This window comes from Coregonus lavaretus (assembly GCF_964263955.1).
Source record: "Coregonus lavaretus genome assembly, contig: HAP1_SCAFFOLD_1398, whole genome shotgun sequence".
NCBI classification, from domain to species: domain Eukaryota; kingdom Metazoa; phylum Chordata; class Actinopteri; order Salmoniformes; family Salmonidae; genus Coregonus; species Coregonus lavaretus.
The window spans coordinates 36437-60432 of record NW_028160817.1 but is presented as its reverse complement, the minus strand read 5'-3'; positions in this window follow the sequence as shown (position 1 = coordinate 60432).

Sequence of the window (23996 nt, the reverse complement as noted above, 5' to 3'; positions counted from 1 at the left end):
GGCAGGTTAGGGCAGTAATCCACGTCATTTTAATAATTAGGCTTTAGGCAGGTTAGGGCAGTAATCCACGTCATTTTAATCATGAGGCTTTAGGCAGGATAGGGCAGTAATCTATGTCATTTTAATCATGAGTTTTTAGGCAGGTTGGGGCAGTAATCCACCTCGTTATAATCATGAGGCTTTAGGCAGGTTAGGGCAGTAATCCACGTCGTTTTAATCACAAGGCCTTAGGCAGTTTAGGGCACTAATCCACATCGTTTGAATGATGAGCCTTTAGGCAGGTTAGGGCAGTAATCCACGTTGTTTTAATCATTAGGTTTTAGGCAGGTTAGGGCAGTAATCCACATAATTTTAATCATGAGGCTTTAGGCAGGTTAGGGCAGTAATCCACATTGTTTTAATCATGAGACTTTAGGCAGGTTAGGGCAGTAATCCACATCGTTTTAATCATTAGGCTTTAGGCAGGTTAGGGCAGTAATCCACGTCTTTTTAATCATGAGGCTTTAAGGCAGGTTAGGGCAGTAATCCACGTCGTTTTAATCATAAGGCTTTAGGCAGGTTGGGGCAGTAATCTATATGGTTTTAATCATGAGCCTTTAGGCAGTTTTGGGTCTTAATCCACATTGTTTTAATCTTGAGGCTTTAGGCAGGTTAGGGATGTAATCCACGTCACTTTATTCATGAGACTTTAGGCAGGTTAGGACAGTAATCCACGTCACTTTAATCATGAGGCTTTAGGCAGGTTGGGGCAGTAAGCCACGTCGTTTTAATCACGAGGCCTTAGGCATTTTAGGGCAGTAATCCACATTGTTTGAATGACGAGGCTTTAGGCAGGTTAGGGCAGTAATCCACGTCTTTTTAATCATGAGGCTTTAGGTAGGATAGGGCAGTAATCCACGTCGTTTTTAATCATGAGACTTTAGGCAGGTTGGGGCAATAATCCACGTGGTTTTAATCATGAGGCTTTAGGCAATTTTGGGGCAGTAAGCCACGTCATTTTAATCATGAGGCTTTAGGCAGTTTTGGGTCTTAATCCACATTGTTTTAATCTTGAGGCTTTAGGCAGGTTAGGGATGTAATCCACGTCACTTTATTCATGAGACTTTAGGCAGGTTAGGACAGTAATCCACGTCACTTTAATCATGAGGCTTTAGGCAGGTTGGGGCAGTAAGCCACGTCGTTTTAATCACGAGGCCTTAGGCATCTTAGGGCAGTAATCCACATTGTTTGAATGACGAGGCTTTAGGCAGGTTAGGGCAGTAATCCATGTATTTTTAATCATGAGGCTTTAAGGCAGGTTATTGCAGTAATCCACGTCGTTTTTAATCATGAGACTTTAGGCAGGTTGGGGCAGTAATCCATGTGGTTTTAATCATGAGGCTTTAGGCAATTTTGGGGCAGTAAGCCACGTCATTTTAATCATGAGGATTTAGGCAGGTTAGGGCAGTAATCCACATTGTTTTAATCACAAGGCTTTAGATAGGTTAGGGCAGTAATCCACGTCGTTTTAATCACGAGGCCTTAGGCATTTTAGGGCAGTAATCCACATTGTTTGAATGACGAGGCTTTAGGCACGTTAGGGCAGTAATCCACGTCTTTTTAATCATGAGGCTTTAAGGCAGGTTAGGGCAGTAATCCACGTCGTTTTAATCATGAGGCTTTATGCAGGTTAGGGCAGTAATCCATGTCGTTTTAATCACGAGGCCTTAGGCATTTTAGGGCAGTAATCCACATTGTTTGAATGACGAGGCTTTAGGCAGGTTAGGGCAGTAATCCACGTCTTTTTAATCATGAGGCTTTAAGGCAGGTTAGGGCAGTAATCCACGTCGTTTTAATCATGAGGCTTTATGCAGGTTAGGGCAGTAATGCACATCATTTTAATCATTAGGCTTTAGGCAGATTAGGGCAGTAATCCACGTCATTTTAATCATGAGGCTTTAGGCAGGTTGGGCAGTAATCCACCTCGTTATAATCATGAGGCTTTAGGCAGGTTAGTGCAGTAATCCACGTCGTTTTAATCATGAGGCTTTAGGCAGGTTAGGGTAGTAATCCACGTCGTTTTAATCATGAGGCTTTAGGCAGGTTAGGGCAGTGATCCACGTCGTTTTAATCACAAGGCCTTAGGCAGCTTAGGTCACTAATTACATTTACATTTACATTTACGTCATTTAGCAGACGCTCTTATCCAGAGCGACTTACAAATTGGTGCATTCACCCTATAGCCACTTTACAATTTTTTTTCTTTTTTTTTTTTTGTGGGGGGGTGGGTAGAAGGATTACTTTATCCTATCCCAGGTATTCCTTAAAGAGGTGGGGTTTCAAATGTCTCCGGAAGGTGGTGAGTGACTCCGCTGTCCTGGCGTCGTGAGGGAGCTTGTTCCACCATTGGGGTGCCAGAGCAGCGAACAGTTTTGACTGGGCTGAGCGGGAACTATGCTTCCGCAGAGGAAGGGGAGCCAGCAGGCCAGAGGTGGATGAACACAATGCCCTCGTTTGGGTGTAGGGACTGATCAGCGCCTGAAGGTACGGAGGTGCCGTTCCCCTCACAGCTCCATAGGCAAGCACCATGGTCTTGTAACAGATGCGAGCTTCAACTGGAAGCCAGTGGAGTGTGCGGAGGAGCGGGGTGACGTGAGAGAACTTGGGAAGGTTGAACACCAGACGGGCTGCGGCTTTCTGGATGAGTTGTAGGGGTTTAATGGCACAGGCAGGGAGCCCAGCCAACAGCGAGTTGCAGTAATCCAGACGGGAGATGACAAGTGCCTGGATTAGGACCTGTGCCGCTTCCTGTGTAAGGCAGGGTCGTACTCTCCGAATGTTGTAGAGCATGAACCTACAGGATCGGGTCACCGCCTTGATGTTAGCGGAGAACGACAGGGTGTTGTCCAGGGTCACGCCAAGGCTCTTCGCACTCTGGGAGGAGGACACAACGGAGTTGTCAACCGTGATGGCGAGATCATGGAACGGGCAGTCCCTCCCCGGGAGGAAGAGCAGCTCCGTCTTGCCAAGGTTCAGCTTGAGGTGGTGATCCGTCATCCATACTGATATGTCTGCCAGACATGCAGAGATGCGATTCGCCACCTGGTTATCAGAAGGGGGAAAGGAGAAGATTAGTTGTGTATCGTCAGCGTAGCAATGATAGGAGAGGCCATGTGAGGATATGACAGAGCCAAGTGACTTGGTGTATAGCGAGAATAGGAGAGGGCCTAGAACTGAGCCCTGGGGGACACCAGTGGTGAGAGCACGTGGTGCGGAGACAGCTTCTCGCCACGCCACTTGGTAGGAGCGACCGGTCAGGTAGGACGCAATCCAAGAGTGAGCCGCGCCGGAGATGCCCAGCTCGGAGAGGGTGGAGAGGAGGATCTGATGGTTCACAGTATCAAAGGCAGCAGACAGGTCTAGAAGGACAAGAGCAGAGGAGAGAGAGTTAGCTTTAGCAGTGTGGAGAGCCTCCGTGACACAGAGAAGAGCAGTCTCAGTTGAATGACCAGTCCTGAAACCTGACTGGTTTGGATCAAGAAGGTCATTCTGAGAGAGATAGCAAGAGAGTTGGCTAAAGACGGCACGCTCAATAGTTTTGGAAAGAAAAGAAAGAAGGGATACTGGTCTGTAGTTGTTGACATCAGAGGGATCGAGTGTTGGTTTTTTGAGAAGGGGTGCAACTCTCGCTCTCTTGAAGACGGAAGGGACATAGCCAGCGGTCAAGGATGAGTTGATCAGCGAGGTGAGGTAGGGGAGAAGGTCACCGGAGATGGTCTGGAGAAGAGAGGAGGGGATAGGGTCAAGCGGGCAGGTTGTTGGGCGGCCTGCAGTCACAAGTCGCAAGATTTTATCTGGAGAGAGAGGGGAGAAAGAAGTCAAAGCATAGGGTAGGGCAGTGTGAGCAGGACCAGCAGTGTCATTTGACTTAACAAACGAGGATCGGATGTCGTCAACCTTCTTTTCAAAGTGGTTGACGAAGTCATCCACAGAGAGGGAGGAGGGGGGGGGGGGGGGGGGGGGGGGGATTCAGCAGGGAGGAGAATGTGGCAAAGAGCTTCCTAGGGTTAGAGGCAGATGCTTGGAATTTAGAGTCGTAGAAAGTGGCCTTAGCAGCAGAAACAGATGAAGAAAATGTAGAGAGGAGGGAGTGAAAAGATGCCAGGTCCGCAGGGAGTCTAGTTTTCTTCCATTTCCGCTCAGCTGCCCGGAGCTCTGTTCTGTGAGCTCGCAATGAGTCATCAAGCCACGAAGCTGGAGGGGAGGACCGAGCCGGCCGGGAGGATAGGGGACATAGAGAGTCAAAGGATGCAGAAAGGGAGGAGAGGAGGGTTGAGGAGGCAGAATCAGGAGATTGGAGGGAGAAGGATTGAGCAGAGGGAAGAGATGATAGGATGGAAGAGGAGAGAGTAGTGGGAGAGAGAGAGCGAAGGTTGCGGCGGCGCATTACCATCTGTGTAGGGGCAGAGTGAGTAGTGTTGGAGGAGAGCGAGAGAGAAAAGGATACAAAGTAGTGGTCGGAGACATGGAGGGGAGTTGCAGTGAGATTAGTAGAAGAACAGCATCTAGTAAAGATGAGGTCAAGCGTATTGCCTGCCTTGTGAGTAGGGGGGGACGGTGAGAGGGTGAGGTCAAAAGAGGAGAGGAGTGGAAAGAAGGAGGCAGAGAGAAATGAGTCAAATGTTGACGTAGGGAGGTTGAAATCCCCCAAAACTGTGAGGGGTGAGCCATCCTCAGGAAAGGAACTTATCAAGGCGTCAAGCTCATTGATGAACTCTCCAAAAGAACCTGGAGGGCGATAGATGACAAGGATATTAAGCTTAAATGGGCTAGTGACTGTGACAGCATGGAATTCAAATGAGGAGATAGACAGATGGGTTAGGGGAAAAATTGAGAATGTCCACTTGGGAGAGATGAGGATTCCTGTGCCACCACCCCGCTGACCAGATGCTCTCGGGGTATGCGAGAACACATGGTCAGACGAGGAGAGAGCAGTAGGAGTAGCAGTGTTTTCAGTGGTAATCCATGTTTCCGTCAGCGCCAAGAAGTCGAGGGACTGGAGGGTAGCATAGGCTGGGATGAACTCTGCCTTGTTGGCAGCAGAACGGCAGTTCCAGAGGCTACCTGAGACCTGGAACTCCAGGTGTGTGGTGCGTGCAGGGACCACCAGGTTAGAGAGGCAGCAGCCACGCGGTGTGAGGCGTTTGTGTAGCCTGTGCGGAGAGGAGAGAACAGGGATAGGCAGAGGCATAGTTGACAGGCTGCAGCAAATGGCTACAATAATGCAGAGGAGATCGGAATGAAATGAACTAAACATCTGGGAAAGGAGAGAGCGGGGCCTCCCTCAGCACAACTACCAAATATAACTCTCCCAACTTCCACCTCAGAAACTATAATTGTTTCACTGAAACACCCAAATATAACTCTCCCAACTTCCACTTTAGAAATTAGAATTGTTGTAAACTAATCCACATCGTTTGAATGATGAGCCTTTAGGCAGGTTAGGGCAGTAATCCACGTCGTTTTAATCATTAGGCTTTAGGCAGGTTAGGGCAGTAATCCACATTGTTTTAATCATGAGACTTTAGGCAGGTTAGGGCAGTAATCCACATCGTTTTAATCATTAGGCTTTAGGCAGGTTAGGGCAGTAATCCACGTCTTTTTAATCATGAGGCTTTAAGGCAGATTAGGGCAGTAATCCACATTGTTTGAATGACGAGGCTTTAGGCGGTTTTGGGTCTTAATCCACATTGTTTTAATCTTGAGGCTTTAGGCAGGTTAGGGATGTAATCCACGTCACTTTATTCATGAGACTTTAGGCAGGTTAGGACAGTAATCCACGTCACTTTAATAATGAGGCTTTAGGCAAGTTGGGGCAGTAAGCCACGTCATTTTAATCATGAGGATTTAGGCAGGTTAGGGCAGTAATCCACATTGTTTTAATCACAAGGCTTTAGATAGGTTAGGGCAGTAATCCATGTCATTTTAATCACGAGGCCTTAGGCATTTTAGGGCAGTAATCCACATTGTTTGAATGACGAGGCTTTAGGCAGGTTAGGGCAGTAATCCACGTATTTTTAATCATGAGGCTTTAAGGCAGGTTAGGGCAGTAATCTACATCGTTTTAATCATAAGGCTTTAGGCAGGTTGGGGCAGTAATCCACATGGTTTTAATCATGAGGCTTTAGGCAGTTTTGGGTCTTAATCCACATTGTTTTAATCTTGAGGCTTTAGGCAGGTTAGGGATGTAATCCACGTCACTTTATTCATGAGACTTTAGGCAGGTTAGGACAGTAATCCACGTCACTTTAATCATGAGGCTTTAGGCAGGTTGGGACAGTAAGCCACGTCATTTTAATCATGAGGATTTAGGCAGGTTAGGGCAGTAATCCACATTGTTTTAATCACAAGGCTTTAGATAGGTTAGGGCAGCAATCCACGTCGTTTTAATCACGAGGCCTTAGGCATCTTAGGGCAGTAATCCACGTCGTTTTAATCATAAGGCTTTAGGCAGGTTAGGGCAGTAATCCACGTCATTTTAATCACAGAGCTTTAGGCAGGTTAGGGCAGTAATTCACGCCATTTTAATCATGAGGCTTTAAGCAGGTTGGGCAGTAATCCACCTCATTTTAATCATGAGGCTTTAGGCAGGTTGGGGCAGTAATCAACCTTGTTATAATCATGAGGCTTTAGGCAGGATAGGGCAGTAATCTATGTTCTTTTATTCATGAGTTTTTAGGCAGGTTGGGGCAGTGATCCACCTCGTTATAATCATGAGGCTTTAGGCAGGTTAGGGCAGTAATCCACATCGTTTTAATCACGAGGCTTTAGGCAGGTTAGGGTAGTAATCCACGTTGTTTTAATCATGAGGCTTTAGGCAGGTTAGGGCAGTAATCCACGTCGTTTTAATCATGAGGCTTAGGCAGGTTAGGGCAGTAATCCACGTCATTTTAATAATTAGGCTTTAGGCAGGTTAGGGCAGTAATCCACGTCATTTTAATCATGAGGCTTTAGGCAGGATAGGGCAGTAATCTATGTCATTTTAATCATGAGTTTTTAGGCAGGTTAGGGCAGTAATCCACGTCGTTTTAATCACAAGGCCTTAGGCAGGTTAGGGCAGTAATCCACGTCATTTTAATAATTAGGCTTTAGGCAGGTTAGGGCAGTAATCCACGTCATTTTAATCATGAGGCTTTAGGCAGGATAGGGCAGTAATCTATGTCATTTTAATCATGAGTTTTTAGGCAGGTTGGGGCAGTAATCCACCTCGTTATAATCATGAGGCTTTAGGCAGGTTAGGGCAGTAATCCACGTCGTTTTAATCACAAGGCCTTAGGCAGTTTAGGGCACTAATCCACATCGTTTGAATGATGAGCCTTTAGGCAGGTTAGGGCAGTAATCCACGTTGTTTTAATCATTAGGTTTTAGGCAGGTTAGGGCAGTAATCCATATGGTTTTAATCATGAGGCTTTAGGCAGGATAGGGCAGTAATCCACATTGTTTTAATCATGAGGCTTTAGGCAGGTTAGGGCAGTAATCCACATTGTTTTAATCATGAGACTTTAGGCAGGTTAGGGCAGTAATCCACATCGTTTTAATCATTAGGCTTTAGGCAGGTTAGGGCAGTAATCCACGTCTTTTTAATCATGAGGCTTTAAGGCAGGTTAGGGCAGTAATCCACGTCGTTTTAATCATAAGGCTTTAGGCAGGTTGGGGCAGTAATCTATATGGTTTTAATCATGAGCCTTTAGGCAGTTTTGGGTCTTAATCCACATTGTTTTAATCTTGAGGCTTTAGGCAGGTTAGGGATGTAATCCACGTCACTTTATTCATGAGACTTTAGGCAGGTTAGGACAGTAATCCACGTCACTTTAATCATGAGGCTTTAGGCAGGTTGGGGCAGTAAGCCACGTCGTTTTAATCACGAGGCCTTAGGCATTTTAGGGCAGTAATCCACATTGTTTGAATGACGAGGCTTTAGGCAGGTTAGGGCAGTAATCCACGTCTTTTTAATCATGAGGCTTTAGGTAGGATAGGGCAGTAATCCACGTCGTTTTTAATCATGAGACTTTAGGCAGGTTGGGGCAATAATCCACGTGGTTTTAATCATGAGGCTTTAGGCAATTTTGGGGCAGTAAGCCACGTCATTTTAATCATGAGGCTTTAGGCAGTTTTGGGTCTTAATCCACATTGTTTTAATCTTGAGGCTTTAGGCAGGTTAGGGATGTAATCCACGTCACTTTATTCATGAGACTTTAGGCAGGTTAGGACAGTAATCCACGTCACTTTAATCATGAGGCTTTAGGCAGGTTGGGGCAGTAAGCCACGTCGTTTTAATCACGAGGCCTTAGGCATCTTAGGGCAGTAATCCACATTGTTTGAATGACGAGGCTTTAGGCAGGTTAGGGCAGTAATCCATGTATTTTTAATCATGAGGCTTTAAGGCAGGTTATTGCAGTAATCCACGTCGTTTTTAATCATGAGACTTTAGGCAGGTTGGGGCAGTAATCCACGTGGTTTTAATCATGAGGCTTTAGGCAATTTTGGGGCAGTAAGCCACGTCATTTTAATCATGAGGATTTAGGCAGGTTAGGGCAGTAATCCACATTGTTTTAATCACAAGGCTTTAGATAGGTTAGGGCAGTAATCCACGTCGTTTTAATCACGAGGCCTTAGGCATTTTAGGGCAGTAATCCACATTGTTTGAATGACGAGGCTTTAGGCACGTTAGGGCAGTAATCCACGTCTTTTTAATCATGAGGCTTTAAGGCAGGTTAGGGCAGTAATCCACGTCGTTTTAATCATGAGGCTTTATGCAGGTTAGGGCAGTAATCCATGTCGTTTTAATCACGAGGCCTTAGGCATTTTAGGGCAGTAATCCACATTGTTTGAATGACGAGGCTTTAGGCAGGTTAGGGCAGTAATCCACGTCTTTTTAATCATGAGGCTTTAAGGCAGGTTAGGGCAGTAATCCACGTCGTTTTAATCATGAGGCTTTATGCAGGTTAGGGCAGTAATGCACATCATTTTAATCATTAGGCTTTAGGCAGATTAGGGCAGTAATCCACGTCATTTTAATCATGAGGCTTTAGGCAGGTTGGGCAGTAATCCACCTCGTTATAATCATGAGGCTTTAGGCAGGTTAGTGCAGTAATCCACGTCGTTTTAATCATGAGGCTTTAGGCAGGTTAGGGTAGTAATCCACGTCGTTTTAATCATGAGGCTTTAGGCAGGTTAGGGCAGTGATCCACGTCGTTTTAATCACAAGGCCTTAGGCAGCTTAGGTCACTAATTACATTTACATTTACATTTACGTCATTTAGCAGACGCTCTTATCCAGAGCGACTTACAAATTGGTGCATTCACCCTATAGCCACTTTACAATTTTTTTTCTTTTTTTTTTTTTGTGGGGGGGTGGGTAGAAGGATTACTTTATCCTATCCCAGGTATTCCTTAAAGAGGTGGGGTTTCAAATGTCTCCGGAAGGTGGTGAGTGACTCCGCTGTCCTGGCGTCGTGAGGGAGCTTGTTCCACCATTGGGGTGCCAGAGCAGCGAACAGTTTTGACTGGGCTGAGCGGGAACTATGCTTCCGCAGAGGAAGGGGAGCCAGCAGGCCAGAGGTGGATGAACACAATGCCCTCGTTTGGGTGTAGGGACTGATCAGCGCCTGAAGGTACGGAGGTGCCGTTCCCCTCACAGCTCCATAGGCAAGCACCATGGTCTTGTAACAGATGCGAGCTTCAACTGGAAGCCAGTGGAGTGTGCGGAGGAGCGGGGTGACGTGAGAGAACTTGGGAAGGTTGAACACCAGACGGGCTGCGGCTTTCTGGATGAGTTGTAGGGGTTTAATGGCACAGGCAGGGAGCCCAGCCAACAGCGAGTTGCAGTAATCCAGACGGGAGATGACAAGTGCCTGGATTAGGACCTGTGCCGCTTCCTGTGTAAGGCAGGGTCGTACTCTCCGAATGTTGTAGAGCATGAACCTACAGGATCGGGTCACCGCCTTGATGTTAGCGGAGAACGACAGGGTGTTGTCCAGGGTCACGCCAAGGCTCTTCGCACTCTGGGAGGAGGACACAACGGAGTTGTCAACCGTGATGGCGAGATCATGGAACGGGCAGTCCCTCCCCGGGAGGAAGAGCAGCTCCGTCTTGCCAAGGTTCAGCTTGAGGTGGTGATCCGTCATCCATACTGATATGTCTGCCAGACATGCAGAGATGCGATTCGCCACCTGGTTATCAGAAGGGGGAAAGGAGAAGATTAGTTGTGTATCGTCAGCGTAGCAATGATAGGAGAGGCCATGTGAGGATATGACAGAGCCAAGTGACTTGGTGTATAGCGAGAATAGGAGAGGGCCTAGAACTGAGCCCTGGGGGACACCAGTGGTGAGAGCACGTGGTGCGGAGACAGCTTCTCGCCACGCCACTTGGTAGGAGCGACCGGTCAGGTAGGACGCAATCCAAGAGTGAGCCGCGCCGGAGATGCCCAGCTCGGAGAGGGTGGAGAGGAGGATCTGATGGTTCACAGTATCAAAGGCAGCAGACAGGTCTAGAAGGACAAGAGCAGAGGAGAGAGAGTTAGCTTTAGCAGTGTGGAGAGCCTCCGTGACACAGAGAAGAGCAGTCTCAGTTGAATGACCAGTCCTGAAACCTGACTGGTTTGGATCAAGAAGGTCATTCTGAGAGAGATAGCAAGAGAGTTGGCTAAAGACGGCACGCTCAATAGTTTTGGAAAGAAAAGAAAGAAGGGATACTGGTCTGTAGTTGTTGACATCAGAGGGATCGAGTGTTGGTTTTTTGAGAAGGGGTGCAACTCTCGCTCTCTTGAAGACGGAAGGGACATAGCCAGCGGTCAAGGATGAGTTGATCAGCGAGGTGAGGTAGGGGAGAAGGTCACCGGAGATGGTCTGGAGAAGAGAGGAGGGGATAGGGTCAAGCGGGCAGGTTGTTGGGCGGCCTGCAGTCACAAGTCGCAAGATTTTATCTGGAGAGAGAGGGGAGAAAGAAGTCAAAGCATAGGGTAGGGCAGTGTGAGCAGGACCAGCAGTGTCATTTGACTTAACAAACGAGGATCGGATGTCGTCAACCTTCTTTTCAAAGTGGTTGACGAAGTCATCCACAGAGAGGGAGGAGGGGGGGGGGGGGGGGGGGGGGGATTCAGCAGGGAGGAGAATGTGGCAAAGAGCTTCCTAGGGTTAGAGGCAGATGCTTGGAATTTAGAGTCGTAGAAAGTGGCCTTAGCAGCAGAAACAGATGAAGAAAATGTAGAGAGGAGGGAGTGAAAAGATGCCAGGTCCGCAGGGAGTCTAGTTTTCTTCCATTTCCGCTCAGCTGCCCGGAGCTCTGTTCTGTGAGCTCGCAATGAGTCATCAAGCCACGAAGCTGGAGGGGAGGACCGAGCCGGCCGGGAGGATAGGGGACATAGAGAGTCAAAGGATGCAGAAAGGGAGGAGAGGAGGGTTGAGGAGGCAGAATCAGGAGATTGGAGGGAGAAGGATTGAGCAGAGGGAAGAGATGATAGGATGGAAGAGGAGAGAGTAGTGGGAGAGAGAGAGCGAAGGTTGCGGCGGCGCATTACCATCTGTGTAGGGGCAGAGTGAGTAGTGTTGGAGGAGAGCGAGAGAGAAAAGGATACAAAGTAGTGGTCGGAGACATGGAGGGGAGTTGCAGTGAGATTAGTAGAAGAACAGCATCTAGTAAAGATGAGGTCAAGCGTATTGCCTGCCTTGTGAGTAGGGGGGGACGGTGAGAGGGTGAGGTCAAAAGAGGAGAGGAGTGGAAAGAAGGAGGCAGAGAGAAATGAGTCAAATGTTGACGTAGGGAGGTTGAAATCCCCCAAAACTGTGAGGGGTGAGCCATCCTCAGGAAAGGAACTTATCAAGGCGTCAAGCTCATTGATGAACTCTCCAAAAGAACCTGGAGGGCGATAGATGACAAGGATATTAAGCTTAAATGGGCTAGTGACTGTGACAGCATGGAATTCAAATGAGGAGATAGACAGATGGGTTAGGGGAAAAATTGAGAATGTCCACTTGGGAGAGATGAGGATTCCTGTGCCACCACCCCGCTGACCAGATGCTCTCGGGGTATGCGAGAACACATGGTCAGACGAGGAGAGAGCAGTAGGAGTAGCAGTGTTTTCAGTGGTAATCCATGTTTCCGTCAGCGCCAAGAAGTCGAGGGACTGGAGGGTAGCATAGGCTGGGATGAACTCTGCCTTGTTGGCAGCAGAACGGCAGTTCCAGAGGCTACCTGAGACCTGGAACTCCAGGTGTGTGGTGCGTGCAGGGACCACCAGGTTAGAGAGGCAGCAGCCACGCGGTGTGAGGCGTTTGTGTAGCCTGTGCGGAGAGGAGAGAACAGGGATAGGCAGAGGCATAGTTGACAGGCTGCAGCAAATGGCTACAATAATGCAGAGGAGATCGGAATGAAATGAACTAAACATCTGGGAAAGGAGAGAGCGGGGCCTCCCTCAGCACAACTACCAAATATAACTCTCCCAACTTCCACCTCAGAAACTATAATTGTTTCACTGAAACACCCAAATATAACTCTCCCAACTTCCACTTTAGAAATTAGAATTGTTGTAAACTAATCCACATCGTTTGAATGATGAGCCTTTAGGCAGGTTAGGGCAGTAATCCACGTCGTTTTAATCATTAGGCTTTAGGCAGGTTAGGGCAGTAATCCACATTGTTTTAATCATGAGACTTTAGGCAGGTTAGGGCAGTAATCCACATCGTTTTAATCATTAGGCTTTAGGCAGGTTAGGGCAGTAATCCACGTCTTTTTAATCATGAGGCTTTAAGGCAGATTAGGGCAGTAATCCACATTGTTTGAATGACGAGGCTTTAGGCGGTTTTGGGTCTTAATCCACATTGTTTTAATCTTGAGGCTTTAGGCAGGTTAGGGATGTAATCCACGTCACTTTATTCATGAGACTTTAGGCAGGTTAGGACAGTAATCCACGTCACTTTAATAATGAGGCTTTAGGCAAGTTGGGGCAGTAAGCCACGTCATTTTAATCATGAGGATTTAGGCAGGTTAGGGCAGTAATCCACATTGTTTTAATCACAAGGCTTTAGATAGGTTAGGGCAGTAATCCATGTCATTTTAATCACGAGGCCTTAGGCATTTTAGGGCAGTAATCTATGTTCTTTTCTTCATGAGTTTTTAGGCAGGTTGGGGCAGTAATCCACCTCGTTATAATCATGAGGCTTTAGGCAGGTTAGGGCAGTAATCCACGTCGTTTTAATCACGAGGCTTTAGGCAGGTTAGGGTAGTAATCCATGTCGTTTTAATCATGAGGCTTTAGGCAGGTTAGGGCAGTAATCCACGTCGTTTTAATCATGAGGCTTTAGGCAGGTTAGGGCAGTAATCCACGTCATTTTAATCATTAGGCTTTAGGCAGGTTGGGGCAGTAATCCACCTCGTTATAATCATGAGGCTTTAGGCAGGTTAGGGCAGAAATCCACATCGTTTTAATCACAAGGCCTTAGGCAGTTTAGGGCACTAATCCACATCGTTTGAATGATGAGCCTTTAGGCAGGTTAGGGCAGTAATCCACATTGTTTTAATCATTAGGCTTTAGGCAGGTTAGGGCAGTAATCCACATAATTTTAATCATGAGGCTTTAGGCAGGTTAGGGCAGTAATCCACATTGTTTTAATCATGAGACTTTAGGCAGGTTAGGGCAGTAATCCACATCGTTTTAATCATAAGGCTTTAGGCAGGTTAGGGCAGTAATCCACGTCTTTTTAATCATGAGGCTTTAAGGCAGGTTAGGGCAGTAATCCACGTCATTTTAATCATGAGGCTTTAGGCAGGATAGGGCAGTAATCTATGTCATTTTAATCATGAGTTTTTAGGCAGGTTGGGGCAGTAATGCACCTCGTTGTAATCATGAGGCTTTAGGCAGGTTAGGGCAGTAATCCACGTCATTTTAATCATGAGGCTTTAGGCAGGATAGGGCAGTAATCTATGTCGTTTTAATCATGAGTTTTTAGACAGGTTGGGGCAGTAATGCACCTCGTTATAATCATGAGGCTTTAGGCAGGTTAGGGCAGTAATCCACGTCGTTTTAATCACAAGGCCTTAGGCAGGTTAGGGCAGTAATCCACATAATTTTAATCATGAGGCTTTAGGCACGTTAGGGCAGTAATCCACATCGTTTTAATCATTAGGCTTTAGGCAGGTTAGGGCAGTAATCCACGTCTTTTTAATCATGAGGCTTTAAGGCAGGTTAGGGCAGTAATCCACGTCGTTTTAATCATGAGGCTTTAGGCAGGTTAGGGCAGTAATCCACGTCATTTTAATCATGAGGCTTTAGGCAGGATAGGGCAGTAATCTATGTCGTTTTAATCATTAGGCTTTAGGCAGGTTAGGGCAGTAATCCACGTCTTTTTAATCATGAGGCTTTAAGGCAGGTTAGGGCAGTAATCTACGTCGTTTTAATCATAAGGCTTTAGGCAGGTTAGGGCAGTAATCCACATGGTTTTAATCATGAGGCTTTAGGCAGTTTTGGGTCTTAATCCACATTGTTTTAATCTTGAGCCTTTAGGCAGGTTAGGGATGTAATCCACGTCACTTTATTCATGAGACTTTAGGCAGGTTAGGACAGTAATCCACGTCATTTTAATCATGAGGATTTGTCACGATCGTCGAACTGAGTAGACCAAGGCGCAGCGTTGAAAGCACACATACTTTATTAATCGAATGACTAACACGAACAGCGAAACAAAACAACAAACGATACGTAACATCCAAAGGACAAACCTAACTAGGAACACACCGAAAGGAACAAGATCCCACAACTATTGTGGGAAAACAGCCTCTATAAATATGGCTCCCAATCAGAGACAACCAGCAACAGCTGACACTCGTTGCCTCTGATTGGGAACCACTCTGGCCAACACAGAAATACAATACATAGAATATCCACACCCTGGCTCAACATATAGAGTCCCCAGAGCCAGGGTGTGACAGTACCCCCCCCCCCCCCCCCCTAAAGGCGCGGACTGCGACCGCGCCTAAACATCAACAAACCAGGGGAGGGCTGGGTGGGCATTCCTCCTCGGAGGCGGTTCCGGCTCCGGGCTTGACCACCACCCTTCAACCATCCCCCCATGGCGCCCCTGGTCCGGTCTGGCCCCGCTGGCTGGAGCTGAACTGGACATCGTAGAAGCGGATTGCTTCAGCTCCGGTGTGGAGCAGCTGACCGGTACCTGACCAGGCACCGGTGACCCAGGCACGGGTTGTGCTGGACTGACGACGCACACCCCTGGCCTGGTGCGTGGAGCAGGGACGGGCCGGACCGGGCTGACGATGCGCACCCCTGGCTTGGTGCGTGGAGCAGCTACGGGCCGGACCGGGCTGACGATGCGCACCCCTGGCTTGGTGCGTGGAGCCGGAACGGGCCGTACCGGGCTGACGATACGCACCCCTGGCTTGGTGCGTGGAGCAGGAACCGGCCGGACCGGGCTGACGATGCGCACCCCTGGCTTGGTGCGTGGAACAGGAACGGGCCGGACCGGGCTGACGACGCGCACCCCTGGCTTGTTGCGTGGAGCAGCAACGGGCCGTACCGGACTGACGATACGCACCCCTGGCTTGGTGCGTGGAGCAGGAACGGGCTGGACCGGGCTGACGAAGCGCACCCCTGGCTTGGTGCGTGGAACAGCAACGGGCCGGACCGGGCTGACGATGCGCACCCCTGGCTTGGTGCGTGGAGCAGGAACGGGCCGGACCGGGCCGACGATGCGCACCCCTGGCTTGGTGCGTGGAGTAGGAACGGGCCGAACCGGGCTGACGATGCGCACCCCTGGCCTGGTGCGTGGAGCAGGAACGGGCCGGACCGGGCTGACGATGCGCACCCCTGGCTTGGTGCGTGGAGCAGGAACGGGCCGGACCGGGCTGACGATGCGCACCCCTGGCTTGGTGCGTGGAGCAGGAACGGGCCGGACCGGGCTGACAACTCGCACCCCTGCCTTGGTGCGTGGAGCAGGAACGGGCCGGACCGGGCTGGCGACGCACACCGTATGCTTGGTGTGAGTGGCAGGAACAGGCCAGGCCGGGCTGGCGACGCACACCGTAGGCTTGGTGCGAGGAACAGGAACAGGCCGGACCGGGCTGGCGACGCACACCGTAGGCTTGGTGCGAGGAGCAGGAACAGGCCGGGCCGGGCTGGCGACGCACACCGTAGGCTTGGTGCGAGGAGCAGGAACAGGCCGGGCCGGCGACGCACACCGTAGGCTTGGTGTGAGTGGCAGGAACAGGCCGGGCCGGGCTGACGACTCGCACCGTAGGCTTGGTGCGAGGAGCAGGAACAGGCCGGGCCGGGCTGGCGACGCGCACCGTAGGCTTGGTGCGAGGGGCAGGAACAGGCCGGGCCGGGCTGGCGACGCACACCGTAGGCTTGGTGAGTGGAGCAGGAACAAGCCGGGCCGGGCTGGCGACGCACACCGTAGGCTTGGTGCGAGGAGCGGGAACAGGCCGGGCCGGGCTGGCGACGCGCACCGTAGGCTTGGTGCGGGGAGCAGGAACAGGCCGGGCCGGGCTGGCGACGCGAACCGTAGGCTTGGTGCGAGGAACAGGAACAGGCCGGACCGTACTGGGAACACACACCACTGGCCTTAAACGGGGATCAGGAACGGGCCGGACCGGACTGGCAATACACCTCAGTACCTCTCGCCGTGCCTCTACAACTTCCTTCCCTCCTCTCACCAATGGCTCCCGTAACCCGGTGGCCTTCTCTCCTCGTCTCCCATTTCGCCCTGTGGCAGCCTCCTGCTGCCCAGTCGCCCATGCCGTGTGCCCCCCCCTAAAAAATTTCTGGGGTTGCCTCTCGTCCGTCCGACGACGACACTGTTGACGCCGTTGCTCCTCTCTCGCCAGGGCCTTAATCTTAGCCCATGGCCCTTTGCCCCCCGAGCATGTCCTCCCAGGACCACGATTTGCCCACCTGGGCCATCGCCAACCTCTCCAGCTCCTTTCCCGGCGCTTCCTCCCATGTCCAGGCCGCCTGCTCCTGGACACGCTGCTTGGTCCTGGTAGGGTGGGATCTTCTGTCACGATCGTCGAACTGAGTAGACCAAGGCGCAGCGTTGAAAGCACACATACTTTATTAATCGAATGACTAACACGAACAGCGAAACAAAACAACAAACGATACGTGACATCCAAAGGACAAACCTAACTAGGAACACACCGAAAGGAACAAGATCCCACAACTATTGTGGGAAAACAGCCTCTATAAATATGGCTCCCAATCAGAGACAACCAGCAACAGCTGACACTCGTTGCCTCTGATTGGGAACCACTCTGGCCAACACAGAAATACAATACATAGAATATCCACACCCTGGTTCAACATATAGAGTCCCCAGAGCCAGGGTGTGACAGGATTTAGGCAGGTTAGGGCAGTAATCCACATTGTTTTAATCACAAGACTTTAGATAGGTTAGGGCAGTAATCCACGTTGTTTTAATCACGAGGCCTTAGGCATCTTAGGGCAGTAATCCACGTTGGTTTAATCATAAGGCTTTAGGCAGGTTAGGGCAGTAATCCACGTCATTTTAATCACGGAGCTTTAGGCAGGTTAGGGCAGTAATCCACGTCATTTTAATCATGAGGCTTTAAGCAGGTTGGGCAGTAATCCACCTCATTTTAATCATGAGGCTTTAGGCAGGTTGGGGCAGTAATCAACCTTGTTATAATCATGAGGCTTTAGGCAGGTTAGGGCAGTAATCCACGTCTGTCAGCGCGTGCTGTAGGTGGGTGCAGTGGTGGAATCAAACGCAGGACACAGACGGATAGTCCAACAGACTTTAGTGATCGCCAAACACGGCAATAGGTCAACTCTTGCCCGAAGGCGAAATACGCACGAAGGCGAACAAAACAAAAGCGCACAAACAGGTGCGTAAATACTCCAACAGTGGAGGGAAGCTCAACCGAGCGAAATACAGGAATCACGCCCTATACACGAATGACAAAAATCAATAACACACAACACTAGACAAACACAACGAGAAACTTATAGAACACTAATTAGGCTAAACAAGAACAGGTGTGACAACAAACAGACAAAAGCAAACGAACATGAAACATACAATGGTGGCAGCTAGTATTCCGGAGACAACGAACGCCGAAGCCTGCCCGAACAAGGGAGAGAGGCAGCCTCGGCCGAAACCGTGACAGTACCCCCCCCTTGACGCGCGGCTCCAGACGTGCGCCGACTCCGGCCTCGGGGACGACCCGGAGGACGCGGAGCAGGGTGCGTCGGGTGCCCACGATGGAATTCCGTCAGGAGAGACGGGTCCAAGATGTCTCTCCTCGGCACCCAGCACCGCTCCTCCGGACCGTACCCCTCCCACTCCACTAGATACTGGAGACCCCCCATCCGACGTCTCGAATCCAAGATGGACCTCACAGTGTACGCCGGTGCCCCCTCGATGTCCAATGGGGGCGGAGGAGTCTCCCTGATCTCACTTTCTTGGAGTGGGCCAGCTACCACCGGCCTGAGAAGGGACACATGGAACGAGGGGTTAATACTTTTATATTCAACAGGCAGTTGTAATTTGTAACACACCTCGTTCAACCTTCCCAGGACTTTAAATGGCCCTACAAACCGCCGACCCAGTTTCCGACAGGGCAGGCGGAGGGGCAGGTTTCTGGTAGAGAGCCAGACTCGATCACCAGGTGCGTACACCGGTCCCTCACTGCGGTGGAGATCGGCGCTCGCCTTATGACGTCGGAGGGCCCGCTGCAGGTGGACGTGTGCAGCGTTCCATGTCTCCTCCGAGCGCCGCGCCCACTCATCCACCGCAGGAGCCTCGATCTGGCTCTGCTGCCAAGGTGCCAGAACCGGCTGGTAACCCAGCACACATTGAAAAGGGGTTAGGTTAGTGGAGGAATGGCGTAGGGAATTCTGGGCCATCTCGGCCCAGGGAACGTACCTTGCCCACTCCTCCGGCCGGTCCTGGCAGTATGTTCTAAGAAACCTACCCACATCCTGGTTCACGCGTTCCACCTGCCCATTACTCTCCGGGTGGTAACCCGAGGTGAGGCTCACCGAGACCCCCAACCGCTCCATAAAGGCTCTCCAGACCCTGGAGGTAAATTGGGGACCCCGATCAGACACAATATCCTCGGGTACCCCGTAGTGCCGGAACACATGGGTGAATAGTGCTTCGGCGGTTTGCAGGGCAGTAGGAAGGCCCGGCATGGGGAGCAAACGACAGGCCTTAGAAAACCGGTCCACAACGACCAGTATAGTGGTGTTCTCCTGTGAAGGAGGAAGGTCAGTAATGAAATCCACCGAGAGGTGAGACCATGGTCGTTGTGGAACGGGCAGGGGTAGTAACTTACCCCTAGGCAGATGTCTAGGCGCCTTACACTGGGCGCACACCGAGCAGGAGGAAACATAAACCCTCACATCCTTCGCCAACGTGGGCCACCAGTACTTGGCACTAAGACAGTGCACTGTCTGGCCGATACCAGGATGTCCAGAGGAGGGTGTTGTGTGAGCCCAATAGATCAATCGATCCCGAACCTCGAGCGGAACGTACTTCCGACCCTCAGGGCATTGCGGTGGACTAGGGTCGGTGCGTAACGCCCGCTCGAGGTTCAGCATCGACCTCCCACACTACCGGTGCCACCAGACACGACTCCGGCAGTATGGGAGTGGGCTCCACGGACCTCTCCTCCGTGTCATACCGCCGAGACAGCGCATCTGCCTTACCGTTCTGTGACCCAGGGATGTACGTGATCTTAAATGTAAACCTGGTCAAGAACATATTCCATCTTGCCTGGCGAGGGTTCAGCCTCCTCGCTGCCCGGATGTACTCCAGGTTACGGTGGTCCGTCAAAATGAGGAAAGGGTGTTGATTCCCCTCAAGCCAGTGCCTCCACACCTTTAGGGCCTGTACCACGGCTAACAGCTCCCTGTCCCCTACGTCATAGTTCCGCTCCGCCGGACTGAGCTTCTTAGAATAAAAAGCACAGGGGCGGAGTTTAGGTGGCGCGCCAGACCGTTGTGAAAGCACGGCTCCTAGACCGGCCTCTGACGCGTCCACCTCTACCTGGAACGGCAAAGAGGGATCCGGATGCGCCAGCACCGGGGCCGAGGTAAACAGGTCCCTCAGCCTCCCAAACGCCCTGTCCGCCTCGGCCGACCACTGCAGACGCACCGGACCCCCCTTCAAAAGAGACGTGATGGGAGCTGCCACCTGTCCAAAACCCCGGATAAACCTCCTGTAGTAATTTGCAAACCCCAAAAACTGCTGCACCTCCTTCACAGTGGTTGGTGTTTGCCAATTACGCACGGCCGACACCCGGTCTACCTCCATCTTCACCCCTGACGCAGACAACTGATACCCCAAAAAGGAGACTGACTCCTGGAAAAACAGACACTTCTCTGCCTTAACATACAGGTCGTGCTCCACCAGCCTCCGCAACACTCGGCGCACCAGGGCCACATGCTCGACACGGGTAGGCGAGTACACGAGAATGTCATCTATGTACACAACCACCCCCTGCCCCTGCATGTCCCTGAAGATCTCATCCACGAATGATTGGAAAACTGACGGAGCGTTCATCAACCCGTATGGCATGACCAGATACTCGTAATGGCCCGAGGTGGTACTAAAGGCTGTCTTCCATTCATCGCCCTCCCTGATGCGCACCAAGTTGTACGCGCTCCTGAGATCTAATTTAGTGAAGAAGCGCGCCCCATGCAATGACTCAGTCATGGTCGCAATCAGCGGGAGTGGATAACTGTACTTCACCGTAATCTGATTGAGACCACGGTAATCGATGCACGGGCGCAAACCACCATCCTTCTTCTTCACAAAAAAGAAACTCGAGGACGCAGGGGAAGTGGAAGGCCGTATGTATCCTTGTCTCAGAGATTCGTCTATGTAGGTCTCCATAGCTTTTTTCTCCTCTTGAGACAGAGGATACACATGGCTCCGTGGGAGCGCAGCTCCTGCCTGGAGGTCTATCGCACAATCTCCCTGCCTATGGGGCGGCAACTGCGTCGCCCTCGACTTACTAAACGCAATAGCCAAATCCCCATACTCAGGGGGAACGTGCAATGCGGGCACCTGGTTTGGACTCTCCACCGAGGTAGCCCCTACGGAAACGGCTAAACATCTACCCACACACTGGGCAGACCACTCCATCAGAGCCCTCTCCTGCCACGAAATAGATGGGTTATGGGTACTCAACCAGGGCATGCCCAGCACCACCGGATACGCAGGAGAGTCAATCAGAAATAGCTGAATCATCTCCTGATGACCCCCCTGCGCACACATCCTAAGTGGCGCAGTGACCTCCCTGATCAAGCCCGCACCCAACGGACGACTATCTAGGGCATGAACGGGGAAAGGGACATCAACAGGAAGAAGGGGAATCCCTAAAGCTAAACAAAACTTCTTATCAATAAAATTCCCAGCCGCGCCTGAATCTACCAGCGCCTTATGCTGGGAATGAGGTGCTACCTGTGGAAAACGCACAGGTATACAGAAATGTGCAACAGAGAGCTCTGGGTGAGTGGGGCGCCTACTCACCTGGAAGGAATCCCCAGTGCGGGACCTGTCGTCCTCTCCCCTAGGAGGCCATCCCCAGCACCTAGCCGCGGTGTGTCCTCCCCGACCACAGTTGGTGCAGGGGATGGACCCCCTAGTAAGCCGACCCCTCCTCTCTCTAGCGCCAGCGCCCCCGAGCTCCATGGGGCACGGCTCGGAGGCGCTGGAGGGTGAAATGGACGGACCCCCCTCGGGACGTCCGCGGGTAGCTAGCAGGTTATCCAGCCTGATGGACATGTCGACCAACTGGTCGAACGTGAGGCTGGTGTCCCTACAGGCCAGCTCCCGCCGGACGTCCTCTCGTAGACTACATCTGTAGTGATCGACGAGAGCCCGATCATTCCACCCTGCATCTGCCGCTAGAGTACGGAATTCGAGGGCGAACTCCTGAGCACTCCTCCTCCCCTGCCGGAGGAAGACCAGACGCTCCCCCGCCGCTTTCCCCTCCGGGGGATGGTCAAACACCGCCCTGAAGCGGCGGGAGAACTCCTCGTAGGTTATGGTGTCCGCGTCGATCCTCCTCCACTCCGCGTTGGCCCATTCCAACGCCTTCCCGGACAGGCAGGAGATCAGGGCGGACACGCTCTCATGTCCCGAGGGCGCCGGGTGCACGGTGGCCAGGTACAGCTCCACCTGGAGAAGGAAACCCTGGCACCCAGCCGCGGTTCCATCGTAAGCCCTCGGGAGTGAGAGTCGGACTCCTCGGGGTTCCGGTGCGGGAATAGGCTGACTGGCCGACGAGGCTTTAGGCAGGTTAGGGCAGTAATCCACTTATTTTTAATCATGAGGCTTTAAGGCAGGTTAGGGCAGTAATCCACGTCATTTTTATTCATGAGACTTTAGGCATGTTGGGGCAGTAATCCATGTGGTTTTAATCATGAGGCTTTAGGCAGTTTTGGGGCAGTAAGCCACGTCATTTTAATCATGAGGATTTAGGCAGGTTAGGGCAGTAATCCACGTCGTTTTTAATCATGAGACTTTAGGCAGGTTGGGGCAGTAATCCATGTGGTTTTAGTCATGAGGCTTTAGGCAGTTTTGGGGCAGTAAGCCACGTCATTTTAATCATGAGGATTTAGGCAGGTTAGGGCAGTAATCCACGTTGTTTTAATCATGAGGCTTTCGGCAGGTTAGGGCAGTAATCCACATTGTTTTAATCAAGAGGCTTTAGGCAGGTTAGTGCAGTATTCCACGTTGTTTTAGTCACAAGGCTTTAGATAGGTTAGGGCAGTAATTCACATCGTTTTAATAATGAGGCTTTAGGCAGGTTAGGGCAGTAATCCAAGTCACTTTAATCATGAGGCTTTAGGCAGGTTAGGACAGTAATCCACATCACTGTAATCATGAGACTTTAAGCATGTTAGGGCAGTAATCATTGTCGTTTTAATCATGAGGCTTTAGGTAGGTTGGGGCAGTAAGCCACGTCATTTTAGTCATGAGGATTTAGGCAGGTTAGGGCAGTAATCCACGTTGTTTTAATCATGAGGCTTTAGGCAGGTTAGGGCAGTAATCCACATTGTTTTAATCAAGAGGCTTTAGATAGGTTAGGGCAGTAATCCACGTTGTTTTATTCACGAGCCCTTAGGCAGTTTAGGGCACTAATCCACATCGTTTGAATGACGAGCCTTTAGGCAGGTTAGGGCAGTAATCCACATCATTTTAATCACAAGGTTTTAGGCAAGTTAGGGCAGTAATCCACGTTGTTTTAATCACGAGGCTTTAGGCAGGTTAGGGTAGTAATCCACGTTGTTTTAATCATGAGGCTTTAGGCAGGTTAGGGCAGTAATCCACGTCGTTTTAATCATGAGGCTTTAGGCAGGTTAGGGCAGTAATCCACATCATTTTAATCATCAGGCTTTAGGCAAGTTAGGGCAGTAATCCGCGTCATTTTAATCATGAGGCTTTAGGCAGGATAGGGCAGTAATCTATGTCGTTTTAATCATGAGTTTTTAGGCAGGTTGGGGCAGTAATCCACCTCGTTATAATCATGAGGCTTTAGGCAGGTTAGGGCAGTAATCCACGTCGTTTTAATCACAAGGCCTTAGGCAGTTTAGGGCACTAATCCACATCGTTTGAATGATGAGCCTTTAGGCAGGTTAGGGCAGTAATCCACGTCGTTTTAATCATAAGGCTTTAGGCAGGTTGGGGCAGTAATCCATATGGTTTTAATCATGAGGCTTTAGGCAGTTTTGGGTCTTAATCCACATTGTTTTAATCTTGAGGCTTTAGGCAGGTTCGGGATGTAATCCACGTCACTTTATTCATGAGACTTTAGGCAGGTTAGGACAGTAATCCACGTCACTATAATCATGAGGCTTTAGGCAGGTTGGGGCAGTAAGCCACGTCATTTTAATCACGAGGCCTTAGGCATCTTAGGGCAGTAATCCACATTGTTTGAATGACGAGGGTTTAGGCAGGTTAGGGCAGTAATCCACT